Source organism: Typopeltis vanoorti, chromosome 18 (assembly GCF_054136105.1).
Source record: "Typopeltis vanoorti isolate ZY-2024b chromosome 18, IOZ_Tvanoo_1.0, whole genome shotgun sequence".
NCBI lineage: Eukaryota > Metazoa > Arthropoda > Arachnida > Uropygi > Thelyphonidae > Typopeltis > Typopeltis vanoorti.
The window spans coordinates 99,005,232-99,018,978 of NC_143566.1; the positions used below are offsets into that span (position 1 = coordinate 99,005,232).

Genomic DNA, 13,747 nt, shown 5'->3' on the forward strand with positions numbered 1-13,747 from the left:
TTATTATTATTATTATTATTATTATTATTATTATTATTATTATTATTATTACGTGACACCTCCAAAGACTTATCGCGGAAGAGCACTCTACTCTACTGCTCAAATATCACCGTTTCACCTACTACTTAATTCAACAACACGTATAGTAAATAATTACTGCTATTAACGCAATCTACCGCCCATCACCACAAACAGTATATTTTGTATGTACAGTGCGTGTTTCTCATCGCCGATTTCCCTGTAAGCGTAATGAAAATCCTTGTTACCTCCGTAGGAAATCGGCTAACTTACTTTCAGTTGAAAAAGCCCATATGAAGATTCCTCTCGTCACGACGAGAATCGAACGCAGGCCTTTTCCAATCGAAGGACGCAATATCGTTCTTCCCATTATGCTAAGGATCATCTATTTTTATTTTTTTAAATTTTTAATGCAAATGCAGTAATGAAAATGAAAATAAAGAAAATGGCGTAATCGAGGATAGACAAAACACGTAAAGAAATTAACCAAAAGGAATGAACGGGGGGGGGAACGAATTAAGCTCAACATTTAAAATCTAAGCATTTGATAAAAAAAAAACCTTTGGTTTATTATATTGATAAATATATAATTTTTATTTAAAAATAAAAGTAAACAATCTTACACCGACAAAGAAAAAATTATACACAAAAAGGGAAACTTCAAAATATACTCGCCTCATTACCTTTAAATTAAGTATCCAATCCGACTTGCCCTTTTAATAATTAAGAATGTAAGTTCAAATATGGAAATAATTTCATATTGCCTTCGTTTGTATTTTTATTTAATTTGCGAAAGTAATTGCTAAACAGTTCGGTTGCATACCTAGCAGAGAATCCATTTTCTTTATTTCATTTCCCCTATTATTAAGTTTGATATGAGCAAGAGTTTTTATTGCAATGGTACACAGTATTTTCCTGAAATCCACTTTCATGAATCACTGGCAGATCAGATCTTAGTTTTGGAAGCGTGACGGAATTATTACAGAAAGTGAATGACTGAGAAATAATTTGTTTTCCTTTTTTTGTTTTTATGAATATAAGTTGAGTCCGGAAAGCCTGTGTAGCTCAGTGGAAGTGGCGCTTGCATCCTCTGTGCTTGGCTGCTTGAAGTTAGACCTAGGTTCTAGTCTAGTCGCTGACTGGAGGAACTTTTTCTAAGCCTATCTTTGACCGGTTCCCGAGTTAGTCGATCTCTGGCACAGGCAAGTGGGTTTTTCTTCCCGTAAACTCAAGAAAATCGACCGTAGGACCCACATTATTTCAGACAGTGACATATCTTGTTAGGGTTAGGTACCAAGAGATGGCAGCACTTGTTTGCCAGCCTCTTCATCAGTGGCTGCTATAATTAGTGATGGACATGGGCCAGCTATCTCTGATTGGCTACCAGTGGAGATTAAACTGCCCACTCAGTCTCCAAAAGCTAGATAGAGTATAAAGGCCTCTCCTACTCCCTGCTAGGGAATAAAAGGCGTTAGTTGATTTTTTTTAAAAGATGAGTCCGTGTAAGCCCATGGAAATGATGTTAGCACTAGGCTGTCCATCTCCTCCTTAGAATTCTTCAATTCTAGTAGAGCCGGTTCTACAGTTAGTCGATCTTTAGCACAGGTAAATCAGATAGTTTTCTTGAGGAACCTTAGGTTTTGAACCCCACATCTCAAAAGTAACCACATAATTTGGACTGTTATATAGAATAATGCAAGTTTTGGGTTAATACCATAAAACAGTGACTGTTTTCTTTCCTTTTCTCTCTCTCTTTCTCTCTCTCTCTCTCTCACACACACACATACACACACACACACACACACACACTAATGTATTTGGCTCATTACTAGGAATAAAAAGCTTTAGAAGATTTTAAGTAGAGCTTGATCGCGCAAATCATAATTACAAGGAGAATCGCGAAAAACTTTCCATAGGGAAGTTAATGGACACCCTTCGATTTTAAAGAACCTCACTTAGATCCTCACTTTAGGAAAAGAATCTTTCTATAAATGTTTTCAACTGAAGGCGAGTAGGTGTGTTAACTGATCTTATACGGAGATAGCAAGCTGTTTTCTCCTGCAAACTCTCGTTTCTCATCTTCATATCATACAAGCAGATTGGCCAATAAACACGTGTAGTTAACACACAAAAACCTTATTAGTGGGCGGTAAATGATGTAGTGCGAATGACGGATTATGCAATATGTAGATGGTGGATTAGTGCAAATGATGGGTTTTGGAGTCATCAACAACTCATCAAGGACTCATCACACGAGGGTACTCATCACACCACCCACCATCTTCATTACTTAATTCTCCATCTACAGATTTCGCCAGAGTTCGTCATCTATACACTAAATACTGTACAGTGTACAGTACTGTAGGTAGGCTGATGGTTAAATTCTTTAGAACTTTGCTCTAGAGACCAAATGTGGAACTTGTTTCAAGCCACTTTGGATTGCCAGAAATTGAAGGAGTTTCATATATTCAATGGATAGTATTTATAATTACTGTGATGAGGTACAGCGCAAAAAAAGTATTGTGTTGATATTTTGGTATATTGTAGCAAATTTATTTAAAGGTTTATTAATGTTTGTGTCTCTTTCTAATAGACCAACTTGCTCTAAATATTGCCAGTGGGAAATCTTGTCTGCATTAAACTGAGTGTCATAATTAGCAACATTCAACACATCAAACTTCTCTTTAGTATTACATGGGTTTCATAGAAAGATTGATAGTGAGTGTCTGACTTGGTAAGAACACTTTAGAAGCCAGAACTGTGCATTTTTTTAAAAAATGATTCTCAACTAAATATTATAAATCTATAGCACATTAGCATTGTGACCTGACTAAGATAACTATGGGATCTTGTTCTGACTGAAACTCAAGCCATTTCGAACCCCAAATATTGGTGTCACACTAGCAAATTAAAATCATCCACAACTTAAAGGTATTCAGAGGACAGCAGTGATTCTACCAACTTGGAAAAGCAAGTGCCAGAAAACAATAGTACTTTTTATTATATATTACCTCCATGAAGCCCAAAGGCTCATAACTGGAGGCCACACCACATTATAACTCAATTCGTCGGGCGCGCGCGAGCACACACACACACACACACCTACTTACACTCCACCATGAACAGGGCACTACACCATCTATCACCCACAATGCAGCATTTTTGTTTATTAATTGTGTGTGCGTTTTATGGCCAATTTGCTTGTTTTGCAGGAAGACAAATCCAACTTTTTGGGAGAGAAACTATGCTTCCTCTGTGTGATAATAGAGAATATAATGTGAACATCGACATGTAGAAGGAAAGAGCTGACTGATGAGATCATCAGACAAAGGAATCGACAGAAACTAGAAGTCCACCAGACATATACAACTTTAGTTAAATGAATGCATAGTGGGCGGGATGGCCAACGAAGTGTCTCTGATTGAAACAATAACCAGACACTTTTTGGAAACTTAAATCTCATCATGGGCGTAGATAGTAGATCTAAAGATATATGCAAATTCTAAAAAATATGCACAATAAACATCATAATACACTGGTCTGGTAGCCTTAGTTGCTTCCCGTATTTCCAAATTAAGAACAAAATCTTCATTTCGAGAACACTGGACTCCGGAGGTCTATGGCTTGAGAAACCCTTGCTTAATCTATAGGAAGACCTTTTTATCTAATCTTAGTTCAGTCACGATATAAATGCACGATTGGCTCCAAACTTTCGTACGTGGGATTCACATTTAAAAAAAATAAAATAAAAATAAATGCGGACACCAAAATTTCTTTCTGAAATTTTGGTCGGTATTAATTTGTAATGTCATGCTTCTCAGATTCAATAAATCAGAGAAAATAATATTGCAAGTTGGCAGTTACATATAACAAAAAGTAAATTTATGACATTTGCTAGATTATAATATACATTTACAATTAAAATAGGTGTAATCCTTGAAAAAATCATAAATTACATTCATAAACTATCCAAACCAAATTTTTGTTTGAAAATTGTTTGCTTGACGTGATGTCATTCTTCCATAAAATTTACAGTACATTATCTCGTCACGAACGAAACAGGCCATGACGTTTATTATTATTTTTTTTATTATTATTACGAAATCTTACCTCCATGGAGATCAAGGACCTTGTATAGTAATATATACTATATAGGTTTTCATAGGTAGGACTCACATAAAATAATAAAAAAAGATGACTCATATGTGATTAGTTGCAGCAGCTCCAATTAGCAAGGCGATGTCTCGAATATTTTGGACATTCTTATGGATGTATAATTACGGTATCTTTAAAATTATTTGAAAAAATCAAACACTCTTTTTTTTGAATATTTATGCTCTTTGGCCAAATGTTGCTCATAGACGTAAACAGAATAATTCAGGTTTTGATTAAAAAAATCAGTTAACGCCTTTTATTCCAGTGTGGGGAGTACACAAGGTCGTTTAAGCCCTATCTAACGTTTTATGGAGACTGAGTGGATAGTTCACTCTCCACTCAGTCCAAGGCTATCACTAATTTGATCGGCACAAAGTGAAGAGAGACGGCTAACAAGAGCCGCCATATCATGGTTTCTAACTCGAACACAATATTATTAATGTCTGAAAATAGTTTTGGTTCGACGGTCGATTTTCTTGACCAGAGATCGACAAACTTGGGAACTCGTCGAAAAAAAGCTTTGAAAAAGTTCCTCTAGTCGCCGACTAAACTTGAACTTAAGTCTATCTTTGGGCGGTTTAGGGTTGAGGACTGCAAACACCACTTCCACTGAGCTATACAGGCTCGTTTATTAAAAACCGTAGTTTCCGCGTCAAAAACTCCATACCACTGTATGATACCAACTAACTCACCTTTAATCAAAAAAGACCAGATCAAGGTTCCTAACATTTTGGACTGGAATCGAACCCAGGTCTTTTCCACCAAAGGGCTTCGTCTATACTGACTGAATTAATTTATCGTTAAATTTCAAATCTAGGCTTTCAGATGATCCTTATCTCTACGATGCTCTCCTCAGTCTAAAATGATGTGCAATGATACTCATCAGAAATGAAGTGTAAATTTGAAACAAAAGATTAAAAGATAAAAATATATTTTGTCATGACAGCAGAAATCGTTATATAGATTTTTTTTAATTGAAAGTGAGTTGGCTAATATCGTACGGAAGTAGCAGGTTTTGTCTCCTGGAAATTCGGGTGTTTTATCCCACACAGAGATACACCAGCCAGAGAACAATCGCAGATAAAACGAAAATACAATTTATGTGCAGTATATGAGACGAAATGTAGCGTTATCAGTAGATGATGGGTGGATGGTGAAGAGTACTCTCCTGTCATGAGTCCTTGGACTGCCGAGACGTGTCATGTAATAATAATATTAAAGACGTGAAGAAATTATATTCTTGGGTTTAATCCTTTATCCAAGTGTAAGCAAACAAAAATTTTGCTAGTGAAATAACTTCACGACGATATATATATATATATATATATATATATATATATATATATATATATATATATATATATATATATATATATATATATATATAAATTATAAAAAGTTTTATAAATATATTTATAAAAATAAATTTAACTGACTAGAACCGAGAAAGTATAACAAAAGCCTTTAATACATCACGACTAATTTCATCGGTGCTCCGACTTCTTCAGGTGAGAAATAAAAAACATAAGACGTAAAAATAACAAGGTAAAAAACATGGACTTTCCAGCTTAATAAAAAGTAGAATAGTAACAGTCATATTTGAATAGGTGACCGCGTGCTACCGTTGGCATGAGTTGAATGTGTGCGACAGCTAATTTTAGAGCGCCAGTATTGGATTACTGCGCTATGGGAATCAAGCAAATTGTAGCTTAGATTGTTGTTCAAGTGTGAAGGGTCCAGAACTATTTCTTTTGATCGGATAATTCTTCTTTCTAATTCATCCTTGCATATATATAAATTAGTAGTGCGTTCCCAGTCAACTTGATGTGGCTGTTCTTCAAGGTTAGAGTTTGCCGAGAAGAGGACATGACTGGAAAGGGCGCTCGCTCGTGTTCTACTGTAAGAGATGTCACGTCTATGTTCCTCAAGACAAAGTGAAACAGATTTATCTGTCTGGCCAAAATAAGATCCTTAAATGGTTTTCAACTACTTATAGGGGTGTTCCACTGTTTGAAAATCACTGACTCATGCAAACTTGAAAATATGTTATACTGGTAACGGAGACAGAGGTGGGTTATACGTTTTACTAGTATGCTTTATTTTCATTTCATAAGATTGATTGTGTGTGTATATGCTAGATAAGGTGTGATATATTAACACTTGATTAAAATAAGCCTAGCCTGTAATTTTTGGGCAGTGATGATCTCTGAAGATTTTTTTTTTCATTTATATAGTTTGAAAATGAATTCCATATGATTGATAATTAGTTGCTTCTCGTGATTAATTTGCAGTGTTTAGGGGGCTGACTAGACAACAAATAAATCTGATAGAGTGGGATAAAGAAATTTTGAACCAAAGATCAAAATGAAGAGATTCGAGATGTTGTGTTATCTAGTTTATGACGTTAGAGCTTAGTAATACACAATACCGCTGTTGTCTTCCAAGGAGAAATCATACAGTAAGTTGTTCTAGCTAATCAGATGAATGCAATGGTAGTCGTTGCTAAATGAAGTTCATAAGAAATGGATAAATGGCATTTAACATTATATTAGTGTTAAAATTTGGATGGCTTTATCATACATGTCACTGTTCTCGTGTGTACCTTATACTGCACATGGGCATGCCGATCACTTTATTCATTATGATCCCTTCACAACCTTTTCTTTGCCTGCACCTCCTACTTAATGCAGCTATTCACCCGTTTAACTCCTAGCTGATTTATTCTTCTGTGTCTGGGCATACATTATGATACTGCTTTCTTTATACACTCCTTGATCACCTCCCATGCACCATTAACATCTCATCCCCTTTAAATTCTTATGCCATGGCCAGATGAAAGTTGACCCCCCCCTCATCTTATCACCTGTTTTCTCATATATCCCTTCTTAACAGAAAATTCTGTAATGCTGGAAATCTTCCAAGTGAAGACTACATGATCACTTTCTCCAAGCAGAGGTAGCACAGCTAGAGTGATTGGTGTTAGATTTTCTGATGCTATGATGATATCCAGCACTCTCAAACGCCTCGTCAACCCATTATATGCTGCCTTGGATAATTAATTCTCAGCATCTGTATGAATTCAATTTTCTTCCCTGCCTTTGACTGTTCCTCTTCTCAATCTATGCCCCCATAACTAAAATTTTCCCATACTCGAACTATCCTCGTCATACTAATTTGCCAAAGCATGTCACCTCCATTCTCTCTTATACCCCCTTGGATTATAATAGCAACCAATTACATATTATTTTCATTATTATTAAAAAAATCAGCTAACGCCTATCGTTCTCGTATAAGGTGTAGGCGAGGCCTTTTAGCCCTATATAACTTTCGGAGACTGAGTGGGCAGTTCAATCTCTACTGGTTGCCAATCAGAGATAGCTGTCCCAAGGCTATCACTAATTTTAAGCAGCCAGCAGTGAAGAGACAGCTCGACAAGTGCATCCATCATACACATCTCTAGCCACTCTTCAAAGAAGGATGGATTCTAAAATTATTCAACACCTGAAATGTCTTTTTAATGCAACCTGTTATAAAGCAAAATTCAAGAAATCAGTTTGACTTCAAATTTCCACAGTCAAATCATTGCACTTAATTTGAATTTGGGTGTTCTAAACAGTACCCAAATGACAAGAAATCAAATCTTAATTCCTTATTATTATTATTATTATTATTATTATTATTATTATTGAGAGAGACTTCCAGGTAGTCAGGCCAAACTATTCGAACTAGCTGCCTGTACTTGAATTCATTTACTCTACCGCCACATAAAACATCTAACGGCAGTCTATTCCGATCGCGCACCGCTCCATGAGAGAAAAATCTAGCCCTGAAGCCTTTCTTGACAACATTCTTCTGAACTTCCAAGGATGCCCTTGAACCATTTTTCCACCTTCCATAAAAGGAAAAATTCCATTAACTGAAATTCTGTATAACCCCTTTCAGAAATTTAACTCTCAATCCTATCACCCCTCTTTCTCCTTTTTGCGAGTGTCTGAAGCATACAAATTCTCAACCTGCTTTCATAATCAGCATTCCACAATTACTGATATCATTTTTGATACTCTCTATTGTATTAGAATCATGACAGAAACCAGGAATCTAGATCTGTGCCAATACTACAAGTGAGATCTTATTCAAGGCCTTGTAAAGAGGCAAAATGACTTCCTTGTTTTAACATGTCAAGGTTCGTTTCAATATTATCATTATTCTTTCGGTTGTAATTACAATTTTTCCTATGTAACCTTTGAATTTCAACTTGCTGTCCACTAAAACTCATCAGTTCCTTCTAGCATAATCCCACCAACATAATACGACATTGGATACCTTGCATGACCTTATATTTATTAACATTGAACTGATAGCCATTTTCATATGCTCACAATTCCAGCCTATGCAAATCATTCTGCAAGTACAGTGCTGCATATCAGCAGCACTCCTGATCACCCTATCCATCTTTGCATCATCAGTAAATAACTGTATGTCGCAAGCCAAATCCTTCTCAATGTCATTAATGTACAAACAATAATAGTGGACCAAGGACTGATCCTTGTGGTACACCATTCGTTATATTAAATCTTACAGACTCACATCATCTGTATACCACTTTTGATATCTGTCATCAGCATCCTCTTATCCATGCTAATATTTTATAATCCAAATCAATATTCTCAAATTTATGCAAGGTTTACCTGCTGTATTTTCTCAAAAGCCTTACAAAATCCAAAAGTATATGATCTATCCATTCTCTTTGTCTAGTTCAATGATAACATTATTATAGAAGGTAAGCAAGTTGCTAAAACATGACCTTCCCTTAGTAAACTCATACCGTTCGTTGCGAAGTACAGATTCTCTATCAACCCGTTTCTGAATACGAGCCATAATCAGCTTTCCCAAAATCTTCACCACGATTCCTGAGATGTTGACTGATCGATGTTGGACACATCTGTCTTTGCACCACCCTTGTTCAATGGGAATACCATACATTCTTTCCACTTCTGCAGAATTTTCCATGTTCTGAGACTTACATTATATAGCCTGGTCAATGGAATATCCACTTCAGCTGAACAGTATTTTAGCATCCGTGCTGGTACCCCATCATTTCCTCTTGCAGAATTCTTATTCAGTTTGTGCAACAGCTCTAGTACTTCCTCCTCGTACACATGTTTCCTCATCCAGTGAAAATGTAGCGGCGAGTTCAATGTCGCATATTCCGGATTGATGGGTTTTATCAAATCAGGGCTACTCATTAGTTGAACAATCACTTCTACATCAGTCGCCCGCATACCGTCTGTAGAGTTATTCTTTCAAATATATTCTTTCCTTTTATTGCAGCATAACAATAGAATTATTTTGTCTTTTCTTTAACTTGCAGAGCCAGTTTCTTTTCACATTCAGACTTAGCATTCCATACAACACTTGTGAATTTTCTGAGCCGTTGCTTATAATTATCATAACTAACATCATCTTTATTCACGCATTTCATCCACCAGCTAAATCATTTGCACAAAGTAAATAGCTGTTCACCTTCGCTCTCTCTGCATCCTTATGGCATTAATATCTCCTTAATCTTTTTTTGTTTGTTTGTTTTTAAAAAAACTGATATTGATAGGTGGCACTGTTGTTTGTTTATTTATTTTCACTTATTCTTTGTGATGGAGAGGATGAGGTGTTGATGTCTGATGAAATGATTTGTGCTAATAGTGTCATGATTATTGTCACGAATACGTTTATAAGAATAAAATTATATAATTGGAGTGAAATCAGGTGCTGCGTGAGTAGAACTTTTATAACCTTTTTGTTGTGTGAACAGAACATTAAACCATATTCGCAATTGCATAGTTGCAACCATAGGTTTTCAATAACTTCTGTTTCAAAACGCCAAGGAAATTTATGAATGCACAACTCTGCGAAAGCTGCTACTGTTCGATAACTTAACGAATCAACAAAACCATGTGATGTTACTGGAATGGACGACCGCTTTGATACTACACTTAAGAAAATGTGATACATATAAGAAAATACTATGAAGCTTCAAATATATATATATGTATATACAACGAAGAGAAGAATCTGGAGATGGCATTAGATCCTAAGCATCTCAATATTAACCCAAGTATCAACTTGTCTGAAGTCATCCTAGTCTTCATTAGCCAAACGCGTTCACGTGAATGCATAAACACGCACAACGTTCTGAACAATTAGAAATATTTTAAAATAATATCAGTCTCTCTTCTATAGGATGAAACGTCGTGCTGTCAGATGTTATCGTATTCCGGTGTTCTGCCTTATAAATTCTTAGTCACATACCATGAACCGGCAAAAATAGTGATATTTGTTGTTATTTTTATATATTGTTAAAAATTAACAAAACTGTGTTTGTTTGTGCTGTCTGTATTTTTCTAATTTCCCCCCTTATATATAAATATTTTTTCTTATATATATATATATATATGTGTGTGTGTGTGTGTGTATATATATATGTGTGTGTATATATATATATATACATGTGTATACTGTATTTTTTAATTTTTTCCCCTTATATATAAATATTTTTCTTATATATATATATATATATATATAAGAAAAATATTTATATATAAGGGGAAAAAATTTAAAAAATACAGCCAGCATAAACAAACACTAAGTTTTGTTAATTTTTAACAATAAAAAATAACAATTATTACCCATATCACCAGTTGCATAAGAAGTACAAAGGGCAGGCAAGGCCAGGCTTGTTTGATAAAGGCAGCAAAAGTGCAGTATGTACAGCAGTTTGCTAATTCTTCTTAAAAAAAAAAAAAAAATCCTAGGGAATTTTTTCGGTGTGTGGCCGATAGAAGAAAGAATGATTATGGAAGGATGGTGCTGATTGGTAAAAATGGAGAAATAATAACTGCTGCAGAGGATATAGTTGAGGTATTTCATTCTTGTGAATGTGACATCATGCAAAATTCGACTGCAGTGGTAAAGGAGGAAGAGGAGGAACTGTTAGTAAGTGAGCAGGAGGTATATGAGGAATTGAATAAACTTGATGTAACTAAGGCTGTAGGACTTGATGCTATTTCACCACACATCTATTGAAAGAATGTTCTGAAGAGTTAACAACAGCTTTTACACATCTTTTTAACATGAGTCTTGCACTGGTCCTAACCTCTCTGTTAGAGAGGTTAGGACCAGATTCAGAATTGGTCTAAAAATCGAGACATAAGCAGAAGAATTCATTATAAAATACCAGAAACACCTACTTTTAATATTTTTATTGTAAAATTTTCAGCTAGGTTTCATAGCCATTGTCAATACAGTTATAGGAAAACTCAGAAAAGAACAATTTAATTGAAAGCACATGATATTATGTGCAATATTGGTTGCAGGAGAATAGTTCCATTTGCATTAATAGGTATTCAAAATAAATTACAAATTGATTTAGTTAATTAATTTTAAATTTTAAACAAAATTTAATTACAATTATGGAACACATGGGTGTGTAATTTTACAATAAAAATATTAAACGTGTTTCTGGTATTAATATTTTATGAATTAAGCATTGGGTTGACAACAGAAAAATATTCTTTGGTGGCCAGTAGGTTCTTTGCATAATCTGCAAACAAGCTACAGCATCCACTCTATCTGGAGTAGAGTGGATGCTGTGGCTTTGCAAGAGGACTTGAGTACACTGGCTGAATGGGTAAATGAGTGGGGACATCAATTCAATGTTGCAAAGTGTAAGGCTATGAAATTTGGGAAACAGAAATGGAACGTAGAGTACACAGTCAGTGGAAATATCTTGGAATAGGTAGAGGAGATGAGAGATCTGGGAGTGGTTGTGGACAAGGACCTAAAATTTTGGGGACATATTGCTAAAATTGTGAGGACAGCACAGCAGATAATGGGAATCATGCAGAAGGCACTTGTAGAAGTAATGATGTTATGGTTCCCTTGTATAAGGCTTTGATGAGACCACACATGAATTATTGTGCACAGATTTGGTCACCAGGTTTTCAAAAAGATGAAGATGTATTGGAACAGGTCCAGAGACGATTGACTAACGTGGTTTCTGGTCTCTGGAATGTTAAGTATCAAAACAGATTGAGAAAATGCAATTTGCAGAAATTGGTGGATAGAAGGAGGAGAGGGGAATGATGAAGACGTATAAGTTGTTAAGAGGTTATTACCAGATTAATGTTGGGGAGGTTCTGCATAGAATGGGTAAAGATAAGGAGAGAACAAAAGGTCATTCCTGGAAGCTGTATAAAGATAGAGTGAACAGGGCAATGAGGAGCAGGTATTTTCATGGAGAGTGGTGAGTGATTGGAATGCATTGCCTGAGAATGTGGTGAGTATGGAGACAGTGAACATATTTAAGATGTGGGATGATAAACTGTGTGCGCAACATTGTGACCTCCTGCAATGAGTCTTTTAACTCCATGGAGGTTTAATAATAACACCACACCTCCTTATATAATCAATAAACCACAATTAATAGCAATCACTATATGATACATGTTTTGTGTCTTGTTACATTTTACCTATTTGAGATATATAAAATGTCATCACCAGAATGCAGATCAGATAGATACTTCCAAAGAAAAAGGTGAATGCCCAAGAAAAGAAATACCAACTAATGTTTTCAATAATTCTCTGACAAAATGAACAAAACAAACAAAAAAAAAAAACTGGCAATGCCATCAACAGTAGCAATACTACTGACAAGTATGAGGAAAAAAATCAATTTACAGATTGCAGCATAATAATCTTGAGTTATGCAGATATCAGAAAGGATAAAGATGAATGTTTCAGACTATTATTTGCAAATAATTTATTACAGGACAACAGAAAACTAAAATTGCAAATATAACAGATATAAAACACCAAATGTGTCATAATAACATAAAAAACATGCATAATAAAAAATGACCACAACTTTTGCCAAAAACAAAAATGCACTACCAGATATCTCTGATCTGTGGCTCTTGTAAGGAACTTTCATATTTAAAAAAACAATTAAATCAACATATCACCCTTTAAGAAACAAAGCAACCAGCAGCAATACCAGTAAGATATCAGGAACCAACAATGTGCCACCAAACACCTCTGACCTGTACCCCTCAAAAACTAACCTGATCTTGTAAAGTCAGTAAAACCAACATCACTATTCCTGTGGAAGTGAAAATAGTCACAAATAAGAAAACATCATTATCAGAAATATGGAAACAAAGAACCCAAACACCTTTTGTCTGTGGTTCTCAGACCTAACCTGACCTTTTTTTATTGACTTCCCTACAGAAACAAAAATAAAAAATCAATGCCAAAAATGCAGAGACCAAAAACATATAATCAGACACCTCTGGCTTGCAGCCCTTGTAAGCTAACCTCACATTTTAAAATTAGTATTTAAAACCACCCACCCCTGTGGAAACAAAAACAGCCACAAATAAGAAAGAGACAATACCAAAAGCACATGCACCAGAAACATGAAACTATACCAAATGCCTGTAGCGTGCAGCCTTAAACAAAAAAAATTTCCAACAATAACACTATATTCATCTATCATAAAAAATTAATAAATTCCATTTGC

The 13,747-nt window shown here is 35.2% G+C and overlaps 1 protein-coding gene across 1 annotated transcript in view; it reads left to right on the forward strand.

The window, feature by feature from the left end:
• The first annotated feature begins 9,823 nt into the window (after positions 1–9,823).
• Positions 9,824–13,747, forward strand: part of LOC150096982 (uncharacterized) — a 203,773-nt gene continuing 199,849 nt past the window's right edge. Inside the window, exon 1 of the mRNA XM_090408360.1 lies at positions 9,824–9,943. The gene's annotated coding sequence lies outside the window, so the exon portion shown is untranslated. The remainder of the gene's footprint in view (positions 9,944–13,747) is intronic.